Source organism: Mustelus asterias, chromosome 15 (genome assembly GCF_964213995.1).
Source record: "Mustelus asterias chromosome 15, sMusAst1.hap1.1, whole genome shotgun sequence".
NCBI classification, from domain to species: domain Eukaryota; kingdom Metazoa; phylum Chordata; class Chondrichthyes; order Carcharhiniformes; family Triakidae; genus Mustelus; species Mustelus asterias.
This window is the reverse complement of record NC_135815.1, coordinates 76377111-76392370: the sequence shown is the minus strand read 5'-3', so window position 1 is coordinate 76392370 and position 15260 is coordinate 76377111.

Below are 15260 nucleotides of genomic sequence, written 5' to 3'. Positions count from 1 at the left end.
GGAGCGGGGAGTGTGCAGCGGGACCTGGGTGCCCTTGTGCACCAGTCGCTGAAGGTAAGCATGCAGGTGCAGCAGGCGGTAAAGAAGGCAAATAGCTTATTGGCCTTCATTGCGAGAGGTTTCGAGTACAGGAGCAGGGATGTGTTGTTGCAATTATACAGGGCCTTGGTGAGACCACACCTGGAGCATTGCGTGCAAATTTGGTCTCCTTTTCTGAGGAAGAATGTTCTTGCTCTCAAGGGAGTGCAGCGAAGGTTTACCAGGCTCATTCTGGGGGTGACGTATGAGGAGAGATTGACTAGGTTAGGATTGTTTTTGCTGGAGTTCAGACAAATGAGGGGGGATCTCATAGAGACTTATAGAATTCTAACAGGACGAGACAGGGTAGATGCAGGGAGGATATTCCTGATGGTAGGAGAGTCCAGAACCAGGGGTCACAGTCTGAGGATTCAGGGTAGACCATTTAGGACGGAGGTGAGGAGATATTTCTTCACTCAAAGAGTGGTGAGTCTGTGGAATTCATTACCACAGGAAGTAGCTGATGCAAAAACATTGAATGTATTCAAGAGGCGGCTGGATATAGCACTTGGGTAAATGGCATCAAAGGTTATGGGGAGAAAGTAGGATGAGGCTATTGAGTTGGATGATCAGCCATGATCGTAATGAATGGTGGAGCAGGCTCGAAGGGCCAAATGGCCTCCTCCTGCTCCTATTTTCTATGTTTCTATGTTTCAAAATGATGAAAGGTTTGTGCTGGGGTAAATAAGGGGAAATTGTTTCCATTGACAGGACAAAAAGTAACCAGAGGACCAAGATTTAGTGTTTGCTGGCAAAAGAAGCAAGGGAGAGTTGGAGGAGGAATTTTCTTATGCAGTTGGGCACAGAGCTGGAAAGCACTGGGTATAGCGCCAGAAAGCACTGGGGGCAGAGCTGGAAAACACTGGGTACGGAGCTGGAAAACACTGGGTACGGAGCTGGAAAACACTGGGTACGGAGCTGGAAAACACCTGTTACAGTGTTGGAAAGCACCGGATACCGCACTGGAAAGCACTGGATACGGAGCTGGAAAACAGTGGGTACGAAGCTGCAAAGTACTGGGTACAGAGCTGGAAAGCACTAGGTACTGCACTGGATATGGAGCTGGAAAGCACTAGGTACCGCACTGGGTATGGAGCTGGCAAGCACTGGGTACCGCACTGGAAAGCACTGGGTACGGAGCTGGAAAGCACTAGGTACCGCACTGGAAAGCACTGGGTACGGAACTGGAAAGCACTGGGTACAGAGCTGGAAAGCATTATGTGTCACACTGGAAAGCACTGGGTACGGAGCTGGAAAGCACTGGGTACGGAGCTGGAAAGCACTAGGTACCACACTGGGAAAGCACTGGGTACGGAACTGGAAAGCACTGGGTACGGAGCTGGAAAACACTGGATATGGAGCTGCAAACTACTGGGTACAGAGCTGCAAAGCACTGAGTACGGAGCTGGAAAACACTGGATACGAAGCTGCAAACTACTGGGTACAGAGCTGGAAAACACTGGATATGGAGCTGCAAATTACTGGGTACAGAGCTGGAAAGCACTGAGTACGGAGCTGGAAAGCACTGGGTGAGTTTTCCAACAATTCAGCAGTCAGACACACATATCCATCACTTCACCGACATTGCAGAGACATCTTGTGTATTTTCATCAATGACATCCCATTCAAAATGTAATTTGACGCTCTTGGGGGTTTGTGGGGTGTGGGGAAGGGGGATAGAGGGCATTGAAATTAGATTTGATAGTAAAATAAATGGGCAACTGTTTGCAAGATGACATTAATCCTGTTTGTGCTTGTCACACACAACGACACCAGTATGGATATTCATCCATTTTACTTTGGAATGAACTAGTTAAGAGGGAAATCTGCGGTCCTCACCCAGCCTGGCGTACTTGTGACTCCAGACCCACACTGTGGTGACGTGGCCCTTTTAAGGAGCAATCCTTTGCGGGCCACATGATTGGGCCAAATCCCTGGAGCGGCTGTGGGGGAAGCTGGGCCAATCGGGAGAGTGCATCCTGGGACGTGGAGGACCCTCAGCAGGGGCCAGGGAGGAGAGGAGAATGGACATGTGCGTATGTTCTGTCAAACCCTTGTCTTGTATATGTTTATATTAGTTTAATAAACCCTTTGTTGTTGGAGCCACATCAAGTCACCCCCGAGTCAGTACGCACAGTCATGTAGTTGATTCTTAATTACCCTCTGAAAAGGCCTAACAAGTCACTTAATCTGATTACCCGCTATGGAAATGCTGAATAAGAATAAAACCGGATAAAACAAACTGCATCAACTTGTCACTGGAAACAGTAAAGGTTTGCACCCTCCCTGGTCGACCCTGCCAAGTTGTCCTCACTGCTGAGAACTTGTGTCAAAACTGAGCGAACTGTCTTACAGACTAGTCAAGCAACAGCCTGACACATTCTTATCGAATCATATCTTACAGCCATCATTACCCCTCAGTATGTCCTAGACCACTGATAGGATGGACCCACCCGAGGTGGCAGCACAGTGGCAGGAATGGTTCTGGGAGTCCTCAACATTGACTCCAGATCACATCAAGTCTGGAATCCAAAAGAATCAAATCAAACATGGGCACGGAAACATCCTGCTGATTACCATTTTGAATACCCCTTCATGTTAAGCTCCACTTAGAAGAAGCATTGAGAGTGATAAGGGCACAGAACGTACTCTGGGTGGGAAACTTCAATGTCAGTCACCAAGAATGGTTCGGTAGCAACACTACTGACCAAGCTGGTCACGTCCTGAAGGACATATCTGCCAGACTGGGCATGAAACAGCTGGCAAGAGAACCAACCAAAGGGGGTCAATCTATTCAACCTTGTCCTCACCAATCTATCACAGATGCAGATGTAATTGTCCGATTGTGTTGGTAGGAGTGACCTGCAGTGTCCTTGTGGATGTAACGTCCCACTTTCACATTGAGGACAGCCTCCATTGTGTTGTGCGTCACTATCAGTGTGCTAAACGGGCTAGATTCTAAACAAGTCTAGCAACTCAAAGCTAAGCCACCATGAGCTGCTGGAGGCCAATAGCAGCAGCAGAACCGTATTCAACCACAATCTGTAACCTCATGACCAGGCACATCCCCCACTCCACCATGACCATTAAGCAAACCCTGGTTCAATAAAGGGTTGCAGGACAGCATGCCAGGAGTAGCACCAGGCTTACTCAAAAATGAGGTGCCAATCGGATGAAGCTACAACACAGAACTACATGCATACTAAACGGTGGAAGCAGCACTTGATAGGCAGAGCTAAGCGATCTCACAATCAATAGATCAAATCAAAGTTCTGCAGCCTTGCCATATGCAGTCATCAATGGTGAACAAGTCTTCACAAATATCCCCACCCTCAGTGATGTGGAAACCCAGCACTTAACTACAGAAGATAAGGCTGAAGCATTTGCAACAATCTTCAGCCAGAAGTGCTGAGTGGCTGATCGATCACAGGCTCCTTCTGAAGACCCCAGTGTCACACATGCCAGATTCAAGCCGATGCAATTTACACCACGGTATCAGGAAATGGCTCGACACAGTAAAATATCTGGCCCTGGTAACGTTCCAGCTGCAGTACAGAAGACTGGTGCTCAAGAGCTACAGTAAGAGTTTTAACAACACCAGGTTAAAGTCCAACAGGTTTATTTGGTAGCAAATGCCATTAGCTTTCGGAGCGCTGCTCCTTCATCAGATGGAGTGGAAATCCGCTCAAGAACTAGCCATACTGCTAACCAATATGTCCAAGTACATGAATACGCATTAGTTCCTTGGTATGTACATTTGCTTCAGGCCCCCCCCACTTTAACACTGGATTCCCCTGATTAAAATAAGGCCTTTGGAATTCCCTTAAAGTAAGCTTTAAGTTTAAGTTTTTTAAGTTTATTTATTAGTGCCACAAGTAGGCTTACATTAACGCTGCAATGAAGTTACTGTGAAAATCCCCTAGTCGCCACACTCTGGCACCTGTTTCCCCACTGAGGGAGAATTTAGCATGGCCAATGGCCCTAACCAACACGTCTTTCGGACTGTGGGAGGAAACCGGAGCACCCGGAGGAAACCCATGCAGACACGGTGAGAATGTACAAACTCCACACAGACAGTGACCCAAGCCGGGAATCGAACCCGGGTCCCTGGCGCTGTGAGACAGCAGTCTAACCACTGTGCCACCATATTTAGCCCCTTGAATATGGACCCTTGAGAAGCAGGTGTGCTCCTCCACGCTCCACCATGGTCGCTGCTCTGGCCTCATGTTTCTTTCACCCTCCATCATAAATGTATACAGTTCACCTCTTAAAACTGCAAAGACTTCAGTAAAACCTACTGAATGGTATCCAATGATCAACAACATGGTGTCAGTGAATGGAAAAATGTAAACTCTCACAAAAAATGCAGAGAAACCAAAATCCTGCAAGACTAATGGAAAATTCTGTGGCCAAACGGGCCACCTAAAATGGCGATTTGTAAAGCACTCTGGGACAATTGGACAAGAACTAAAATGACAGACTGCAGCCTAAAGGACAGAGATACACAGGCTGCAACCCAGACGAGTGAATACACAGGAAATAGGCCATCCCAAAGACAATGGACACTCTCTGGTCAAACATACTTGTTTACCAGACAAAGGGGAGGCTTAACACCTTATTTGGGAGGGAGGTATGTGACCTATGTGCTTCCAGCACCTACAGGCATGGCCGTTGGGTGCACAGGACTTTAACCTGGTGTTGTGAGGCTTCTTACTGTACTTACCCCAGTCTAACGCCAGCATCTCCACATTGTTGGGTACACACCCAGAGATCGGTGCGGCAGCGTCTGATTACACTCTTATCGACCAGGGTGATCAAGCTCTGATTGATTGATTGACAAGAATCAGGAGACCATCCAAAAAGGACACGAAACCAGGGAAGGATAAAAGCTTCTGCACAAAAGAAGCTCTCTCTCTCTCTGACCCCACGAACGAGCTACAACAACGGTGACCATCGCCAGCAATGACCAGCACGAGGAGAGCCACCACACCCGAGAAGGAAGGAAGACCAGAGCCAGAGTGCCAGACCAGACCAAAGGACCAGACTACGCAGAGGACTACAGAGACCAGCGCACAGATAAAGGCCCATATCTGCTTGGGTACTTGCCAGTCACGCAAAGTTCAGTCAAGTTCTTGTCTTGGACTTCAACTCTCGTATTTTCTGTAAAGATAACTTATTGTTGGTTGGGTGGGTGATTATTGATTGTGTGTCTTAAATAAATATTGGTTGTATTAACGAGACGTCTACTCGTAGTTATTTGTCCACCATATAAGGATTAAAACAGACTGTGCGACAGGCACAACAATTCAAAGATGCATTCTGACCTGAAGAAAAGCAAGAGAAGCAAACATGCAGGGGAAACTTGCCAGGGAGAAGCTCCAAAGAAAGGCTTGGAAGCTGAAGGCAAAAATGTAAAATTCCTCACTGCAGCAGAAGACTCCATAGGATCTCTTGGAAGTCCAACTTAAATTCTCAGAATGCAGAGTCATCAGACATAACAGGGTGAGCTAAAACTTTTAAATTGCAAGAGACAGCAGGCCCTGAGAAATTTAAATAGCTCCGCGGTCAGAAATTTGATTCAGAAACTCTGTCACTAAAACTGTTGATGCCTGGATATGTGGCTCTGAGAAGAAAAGAAATTAATTAGTTCAGAAAAATCACGATTAAAGAATCAACTATAAAGACCATCAAAGGCCAGGATTTAATGCTTTCATGACCCTAAAGTAAGTAAAGTCAGCAACTAATCGTTCCAAGCAACCATCGCAGTGGGTCGGATCTCAAACAATGAAGAGACGGAGTACAGGAAAGAGATAGAGAATGCAGTGAACTGGTACGAGGACAATAATCTCTCCCTCAATGTCAGCAAAATAGTCATCGACTTCAGCAAGCGTAGTGGAAGACATGCCCCTGTTTAGATCAAAGTTGAATCTGCACTTTAAAATTTGTTAACCATGGATCAAAAATGAAACTTACCAGGACAGTTCAGACTCATCCAAGGGCCAAACATAATGGAAAATTTGGCATCCTGGAGAAGAGAGTTTTAAAATCACAGATGTACATCAGATCTGAATAGGGAATCAGAAAAAGTCCAGTCTAATACCTTTTTATATTGGTTTGGTGAACTTGCTGATGAACTAATCCTAATGCGGTGCATTGATGGATCCTGAACCAGCTTCGATGAAATATTAAGAGCCTTTGACAAATATTTTAATTTTCAAGTTGTGGAGTGCATAGAGCTTACACTGTGGGCGGCATTGTGGCACAGTGGTTGGTACTTACAGCACCCTGGACCTGGGTTCAATTCCGGCCTTGGGTGACTGTCTGTGTGGAGTTTGCACGTTCTCCCCATGTCTGTATGGGTTTCCTCCAGGTGCTCCAGTTTCCTCTCACTGTCCAAAGATGTGTGGGTTAGGTGGATTGACCATGCTAAATTTCCTCTTAGTATCATGGGGATTAGTGGGGCAAAAACGTGGGGTTACGGGCATAGGGCCTGGGTGGGATTGTTATCAGTGCAGACTCAATGGGTTGAGAGGCCTCCTTCTGCACTGTGGGGATTCAATGATTCTAATGAGACACAGAGAACTCCCAGTGAAGTGCAAAAGGGTGTAAGACAATACTCAAATTAAGCCACACTATGGTGCCAGAGAAGCAGGGAACTTTCTGGAATTCTCAAAAATGTATCTTTTTGGAAACCTTGAACTGCAACAGCAGGTTACAGTGCAGAACAAGCAACTGTGTGTGAATAAAGAAAAGCTATCTGATGAAATCCAAATAAACAATCCCTGCAAACTGGACGTTAAAATAAAGTTGAAAAATGTTTGATTCAGAACTGAATTGGAAGATTCGAAACTCAAGATTTAAGCTGAGTATATACTCTTGGAAATGCACGAGGCACTGAAGTCACCACTGAACAAGTTCCAAACAAACAACACTTTGAGATGTCATGGAGGTATCAAGAAAGAGACAACAGAGCTGAAGGAAATGGTTAGACATTTGAAAACTTGGAAAAACATTACACTTCCAAGGAGGTATCTGAGAAAATGAAAATGAAGGATCTTGAATGGAAAAAGAAAGTAGAAGTTCTCACACAAACAATTAGCAGAAACACAATTATTACAGAAGGTGGACTGAACAATAGGACAGAGGAATTATACTCTGCCAAGGAAAAACTGAAACAGGTTAACTGGACATTTGTCTCATTGCTGTTTGTGAGAGCTTGCTGTGAGTCAGTTGGCTGACTCGATTCTCACGTTGTTGAGGTATACATTATCAGAAGTACTTTGTTAACTGTGAACAGATACACTGAAGTTGCGGAAGATGCTGTATAAATGCAAATCTTTCTTTTAGTCAGACCTGGCAGTAGTGAACTTCAACAACTCATCAAAGTGGGAAAGCTACAGGCTGATTTTTCTATCGTCCCTTGCAAGCATTGGAATTTATTCCTTAAATCACTCTTCCTCTATTACTTTAAGATGTTCCTTAAAGCCTACCTCTTTGAGCAAGATATCAAGGGACGGTAAGATGGCACAGCGATTAGCACTGCTCCCTCACCGCGCCAGGGACCCAGGTTCGATTCCCGGCTTGGGTCACTGCCTGTGCAGAGGCTGCACGTTCTCCCCATGTCTGCGCGGGTTTCCTCCAGGTGCTCCAGTTTCCTCCCACAATCCGTAAGATGTGGAAGCGCTGGAAAGAGTGCACAGGAGATTTACCAGGATGCTGCCTGGTTTGGAGGGTAGGTCTTATGAGGAAAGGTTGAGGGAGCTAGGGCTGTTCTCTCTGGAGCGGAGGAGGCTGAGGGGAGACTTAATAGAGGTTTATAAAATGATGAAGGGGATAGATAGAGTGAACGTTCAAAGACTATTTCCTCGGGTGGATGGAGCTATTACAAGGGGGCATAACGATAGGGTTCGTGGTGGGAGATACAGGAAGGATATCAGAGGTAGGTTCTTTACGCAGAGAGTGGTTGGGGTGTGGAATGGACTGCCTGCAGTGATAGTGGAGTCAGACACTTTAGGAACATTTAAGCGGTTATTGGATAGGCACATGGAGCACACCAGGATGATAGGGAGTGGGATAGCTTGATCTTGGTTTCAGATAAAGCTCGGCACAACATCGTGGGCCGAAGGGCCTGTTCTGTGCTGTACTGTTCTATGTTCTATGTTCTATGTACTGGTTAAATGCCATGCTAAATTCTCCCTCAGTGTACCCGAACAGGCACCAGAGTGTAGTGACTAGGGGATTTTCACACTAACTTCATTGCAGTGTTAATGTAAGCCTACTTGTGACACTAATAAATAAGATTAAAGATTCAGTTCACCTGTCTTACTCTCTGCTTAGTGTCAAATTGTTTTTTGAGTCCATCCTGGTGAAGTGCCTCGGGGTGTGTTCAAAATTATGTTAAAGTTACTATGTAGATGCAAGTTGTTGTTGTTGTGGGATGTGTGGTTCTGTCAGAGATATGTAATCATAATCCTCTCAACAGGAGAATAGGCAATCTGTTCTATTCTCAAGTTTAGTCGTCCTCGGAACTGCTTCCTGAGGAGCACGAAGGGAAGCCATGGGCGATGGACACATTCACGCCAGCAGCATTCATTTCTGCTGAAAGAAGCAGGCCTTTGTGGGCAGTGAGTTTCCCAGTGCATCAGCAAGTGCTGCTGGAAGCTTTGTGCTTGTGTGGTCAAGGTTACTGCCTGCAACAAGATGGTTACCATGGCAGGGGAAAAGTCTCCATCCAACACTGTCACTCAATTGAATCGCAAAGTGTATGTGTCATTGGTTCAGCTTCAATAGATCTCAGCAAAAACACATTTCTTTTTTTCTTCTTTTGAACAAAGAATAATGACTTCCCCAAAGTACTTTCTATCAAAGCAGGCCTCAGCCTGCCAAACACACCAGGGACTAAAAATCCCCTGAATTTGCTAATTTTGAGAAACAAAACATGGATGTGGGGGGGGGGGGGGGAGCCCCCAGGAGGTGTAGACCGAGTTCAGATCTGCACTGAGAAAGTTCCAGATCAAACAGTGATCTAACTGAATGGTAGAACAAGCTCAAGGAGCAGAGAGGGCGAAAGGGAAAGGGCTTGCATTGATACGATACCTTCCAAAGCCGGACTGTCAGTGAAGCACTTGTGAAGTGTCCTCACTGTCGCCTGTCGGAAATATTCCACAATGTGCTTCTTTTGAGGCAGTCCCTCAGGGTGAAGGATGACTCCGGTTTGATGGGCTCTGAATCCAAGGCACTCATTGTGACATTAATAAATAAGCAGACTCTGCCACACGGCGGGCCGCTGGTGCTGGAAGGGTTAACTGGAACTGTTGTTTGGCGGTTGTGGTCTCTCTTCAAAGCCTCAACGCTGCTTCCCGATTAAAGCTGTCAATGTGTTCAATGCATTCCCTCAAGAGCCGACTCCATTCCAGTCGATCACAAGCCAGGCTTTGCCAAGAGTCAGCGAAAATGTCTGACCTCTTCAGGGATGCTTCGAGGATAACCCTAACCCGCTTCCCCTGTCCACCCGGGAGTCTCCTCCCGGGAATCTCCTCCTGGGAATCTCCACCCTGAGAGTCTTCTCCCGGGAATCTCCTCCCGGGAATCTCCACCCTGAGAATCTCCCCCTGGGAATCTCCTCCCTGAGAGTATCCTGCTGCCACCCAAGTTCAGAGTAGTGGAGTTTCTGGTGGGTTCGGGTGTTAGGTTTCCCAATGATATTTCCCTCCCAGTGGAGCTCTGAAACATATCAGAGGTTAGGGATGACTGTTGTCCAGAAACTATGATCTCAGTCTAAGGTATGAGATTGAGTTCCTTTCCTCAGGTGGCCATCAGTTGAGCTGGCACATTGGAGGTAATGATGGATTTCATCGTCTATGCCTGCCTTCATCTAGAGCTGGCAGAGTGGCCCAGTGGTTAGCACTGTTGCCTCACAGCATCAGGGACCCAGGTTTGATTCCCAGGTCAGTGCAGAATCTGCACATTCTCCCCGTTTCTGCGTGGGTTTCCTCCGGGTGCTCCGGTTTCCTCCCACAGTCTGAAAGACGTGCTGGTTAGGTGCATTGCCCTTGCTAAATTCTCCCAGTGTACCCGAACAGGCTCTGGAGTGTGGCAACGAGGGGATTTTTACAGTAACTTCATTGTAAGCCTACTCATAGAAATCATAGAAACTCTACAGTACAGAAAGAGGCCATTCGGCCCATCGAGTCTGCACCGACCCACCCAGGCCCTACCCCCATATATTTACCCACTAATCCCTCTAACCAACGCATCTTAGGACACGAGAAGCAATTTTTAGCATGGCCAATCAACCTAACCCGCACATCTTTGGACTGTGGGAGGAAACCGGAGCACCCGGAGGAAACCCACGCAGACACGAGGAGAATGTGCAAACTCCACACAGACAGTGACCCAAGCCGGGAATCGAACCCAGGACCCTGGAGCTGTGAAGCAGCAGTGCTGACCACTGTGCTACCGTGTCGCCCCTGTGAGACTGTGAGACTAATAAACTAAGAGGAGGCTCCCAAGATATGGAAAATGGTCCACATTTTCCAGGATCTCACCACAGACACCTTTACATGGCACAGGAAACAACATGCACACAGCAAGATCCCACAGACACCTTTACATGGCACAGGAAACAACGTGCACACAGCAAGATCCCACAGACACCTTTACATGGCACAGGAAACAACGTGCACACAGCAAGATCCCACAGACACCTTTACATGGCACAGGAAACAACGTGCACACAGCAAGATCCCACAGACACCTTTACATGGCACAGGAAACAACGTGCACACAGCAAGATCCCACAGACACCTTTACATGGCACAGGAAACAACGTGCACACAGCAAGATCCCACAGACACCTTTACATGGCACAGGAAACAACGTGCACACAGCAAGATCCCACAGACACCTTTACATGGCACAGGAAACAACGTGCACACAGCAAGATCCCACAGACACCTTTACATGGCACAGGAAACAACGTGCACACAGCAAGATCCCACAGACACCTTTACATGGCACAGGAAACAACGTGCACACAGCAAGATCCCACGGACAGCAATGAACGAAATGGTCAGCTCCAGTTTTTTATTGATGATGGTTGAGATTGGATATTCCCAGGACACCAGGACCAGCTCCTCCGCTTTGAACAGTGTGCTCTGATCTTTTACACTCGGCTTGTCCAGCCTTTTCACCCCACGGGCCACATTTCCAATTCTTTCTCTCTCAACACCCTCAACAAAAATAAAACAATGTCAGAGTTAAGTTAATAAAAATGACCAGAGTGTGAGAAGGTCAGATTGTGTGTGGCAGACTTATCCCCAGACTCACCATCACCCACTGTGTGAGAGCCCCAGAGCACAGGTTGGTCTGTGCTGGTGTCATTCAGTAAGAAACATAAGACTGAGAGTAAAGCAAATGCACACTCACTGTCACTCCCACACACACACTCACTGTCACTCCCACACACACACACACACTGTCACTCCCACACACACACACACTCTGTCACTCCCACACACACACACACACTGTCACTCCCACACACACGCTCACTGTCACTCCCACACACACTCACTCTGTCACTCCCACACACACACTCACTGTGGCACTCCCACACACATACTCACTGTCACTCCCACACACACTCACTCTGTCACTCCCACACACACACTCACTGTGGCACTCCCACACACATACTCACTGTCACTCCCACAGACACACTCACTCTGTCACGCCCACACACTGTGTCACTCCCACACACACTCACTCACTATGTCAATCACATACACACACACACTCTGTCACTCCCACACACACACACACTCTGTCACTCCCACACACATGCTCACTGTCACTCCCACACACACACACTGTGTCACTCCCACACACACTCACTCACTATGTCACTCACACACACACACTCTGTCACTCCCACACACACGCTCACTGTCACTCCCACACACACACACTGTGTCACTCCCACACACATTCACTCACTATGTCACTCCCACACACACACATACACTCTGTCACTCCCACACACACACTCACTCTGTCACTCCCACACGAACACACACTCACTGTGTCACTCCCACACATACGCTCACTCTGTCACTCTCACACACTCACTCTGTCACTCTCACACACACACTCACTCTGTCACTCTCACACACACACTCACTCTGTCTCCCCGACACATACGCTCACTCTGTCACTCGCACACACACACTCACTCTGTCACTCCCATACACACACACATTGTGTCACTCCCACACACACTCACTCTGTCACTCCCACACACACTCACTCTGTCACTCCCACAACACGCTCACTCTGTCACTCCCATACATACACACTGTGTCACTCCCACACACACTCACTCTGTCACTCCCACACACTCACTCACTCTGTCACTCCCACACACTCACTCTGTCACTCCCACACACACACACACTGTCACTCCCACACACACTCAATCATTCTGTCACTGCCACACACATACACACATGCACACACACACACATTCAATCACTCTGTCACTCCCACACATATTCAGTCTGTCACTCCCACACACACTCACACACACACACACTCTGTCACTTCCTCACACACACACACACACTCTGTCACTCCCACACGCACACTCGCTGTGTCACTCCCACACATACGCTCACTCTGTCACTCCCACACAGACACTCACTGTGTCACTCACACACACACAGTCACTGTGTCACTCCCACACACACTCACTCTGTCACTCCCACACACACTCACTTTGTCATTCACACACACACGCTCACTGTCACTCCCACACACACGCTCACTGTCACTCCCACACACACACACTGTGTCACTCCCACACACACGCTCACTGTGTCACTCCCACACACACACTCACTGTGTCACTCCCACACACACGCTCACTGTCACTCCCACACACACACACTGTGTCACTCCCACACACACACTCACTGTGTCCCTCCCACACACACGCTCACTGTCACTCCCACACACACACTCACTGTGTCACTCCCACACACACGCTCACTGTCACTCCCACACACACGCTCACTGTGTCACTCCCACACACACGCTCACTGTCACTCCCACACACACACTCACTGTGTCCCTCCCACACACACGCTCACTGTCACTCCCACACACACACTCACTGTGTCACTCCCACACACACGCTCACTGTCACTCCCACACACACGCTCACTGTGTCACTCCCACACACACGCTCACTGTCACTCCCACACACACACACTGTGTCACTCCCACACACACACACTGTGTCACTCCCACACACACGCTCACTGTGTCACTCCCACACACACACACACTGTGTCACTCCCACACACACACACTGTGTCACTCCCACACACACGCTCACTGTCACTCCCACACACACACACTGTGTCACTCCCACACACACGCTCACTCTGTCACTCCCACACACACAGACACACACACACACTATGTCACTCCCACACACACACACTCACTGTGTCACTCCCACACACACTCACTCACTGTGTCACTCCCACACACACTCACTCATTCTGTCACTGCCACACACACACACAGACACATTCACTCACTCTGTCACTCCCACACACACTCATTCTGTCACTCTCACACACACTCACTTTGTCACTCCACACATACGCTCACTCTCACACCCACACACACTCGCTCTGTCTCTCCGAACCCACACACTCACACTGTCACTCCCACACACACACTCGCTCATTCTGTCACTCCCACAAACACTCACTCTGTCACTCGCACACGCACCCTTTGTCACTCCACACACACACGCACTCTGTCACTCCCACACACACGCTCACTCTGTCACTCCCACACACAGACTTACTCTGTCACTCCCACACACACACTCACTCTGTCACTCACACACTCTCACTTTGTCACCCCACACACACACACACACTCTGTCACTCCCACACACACCCACTCACTCTGTCACTCTCACACACTCACTCTGTCACTCACACACACACTCACACACATACACTGTCACTCCCACACACACTCACTCATTCTGTCACTGCCACACACACACGCACATACACACACACACACACACACACATTCACTCACTCTGTCACTCCCACACTTACTCAGTCTGTCGCTCACTCACACACACACACGCTGTCACTCACTCACACACACACACACTGTCACTCCCACACTGTCACTCCCACACACACTCGCTCACTGTCACTCCAACACACACTCATTCTGTCACTCTCACACACACTCACTTTGTCACTCCACACATACGCTCACTCTGTCACTCCCACACACACACTCACTCTGTCACTCCCACACACACACACAGAATCACCCCCCCACACACACACACTCACTCTGTCACTCCCACACACACACTCACTCTGTCACTCCCACACATACTCAGTCTGTCACTCACACACACACACACACACACACACACACAATCTGTCACTCCCTCACACACACACACACACACTGTCACTCACTCCACACACACACACACTGTCACTCCCACACTGTCACTCCCACACACACTCACTCATTCTGTCACTGCCACACACATACACACATGCACACACACACACATTCAATCACTCTGTCACTCCCACACATATTCAGTCTGTCACTCCCACACACACACACACACACACACACACACACACACTCTGTCACTTCCTCACACACACACACACACACACACACTCTGTCACTTCCTCACACACACACACACACACACACACTCTGTCACTTCCTCACACACACACACACACAGTCACTCCCACACTGTCACTCCCACACACACTCGCTCACTGTCACTCCCACACACACTCATTCTGTCACTCACACACACTCACTTTGTCACACCACACATACGCTCACTCTGTCACACCCACACACACACACACTGTCACTCCCACACACACACACGCACTGTCACTCCCACACACACTCATTCTGTCACTCTCACACACACTCACTTTGTCACACCACACATACGCTCACTCTGTCACACCCACACACACACACACTGTCACTCCTACACACACTCGCTCACTGTCACTCCCATACACACACACATTGTGTCACTCCCACACACACTCACTCTGTCACTCCCACACACACTCACTCTGTCACTCCCACAA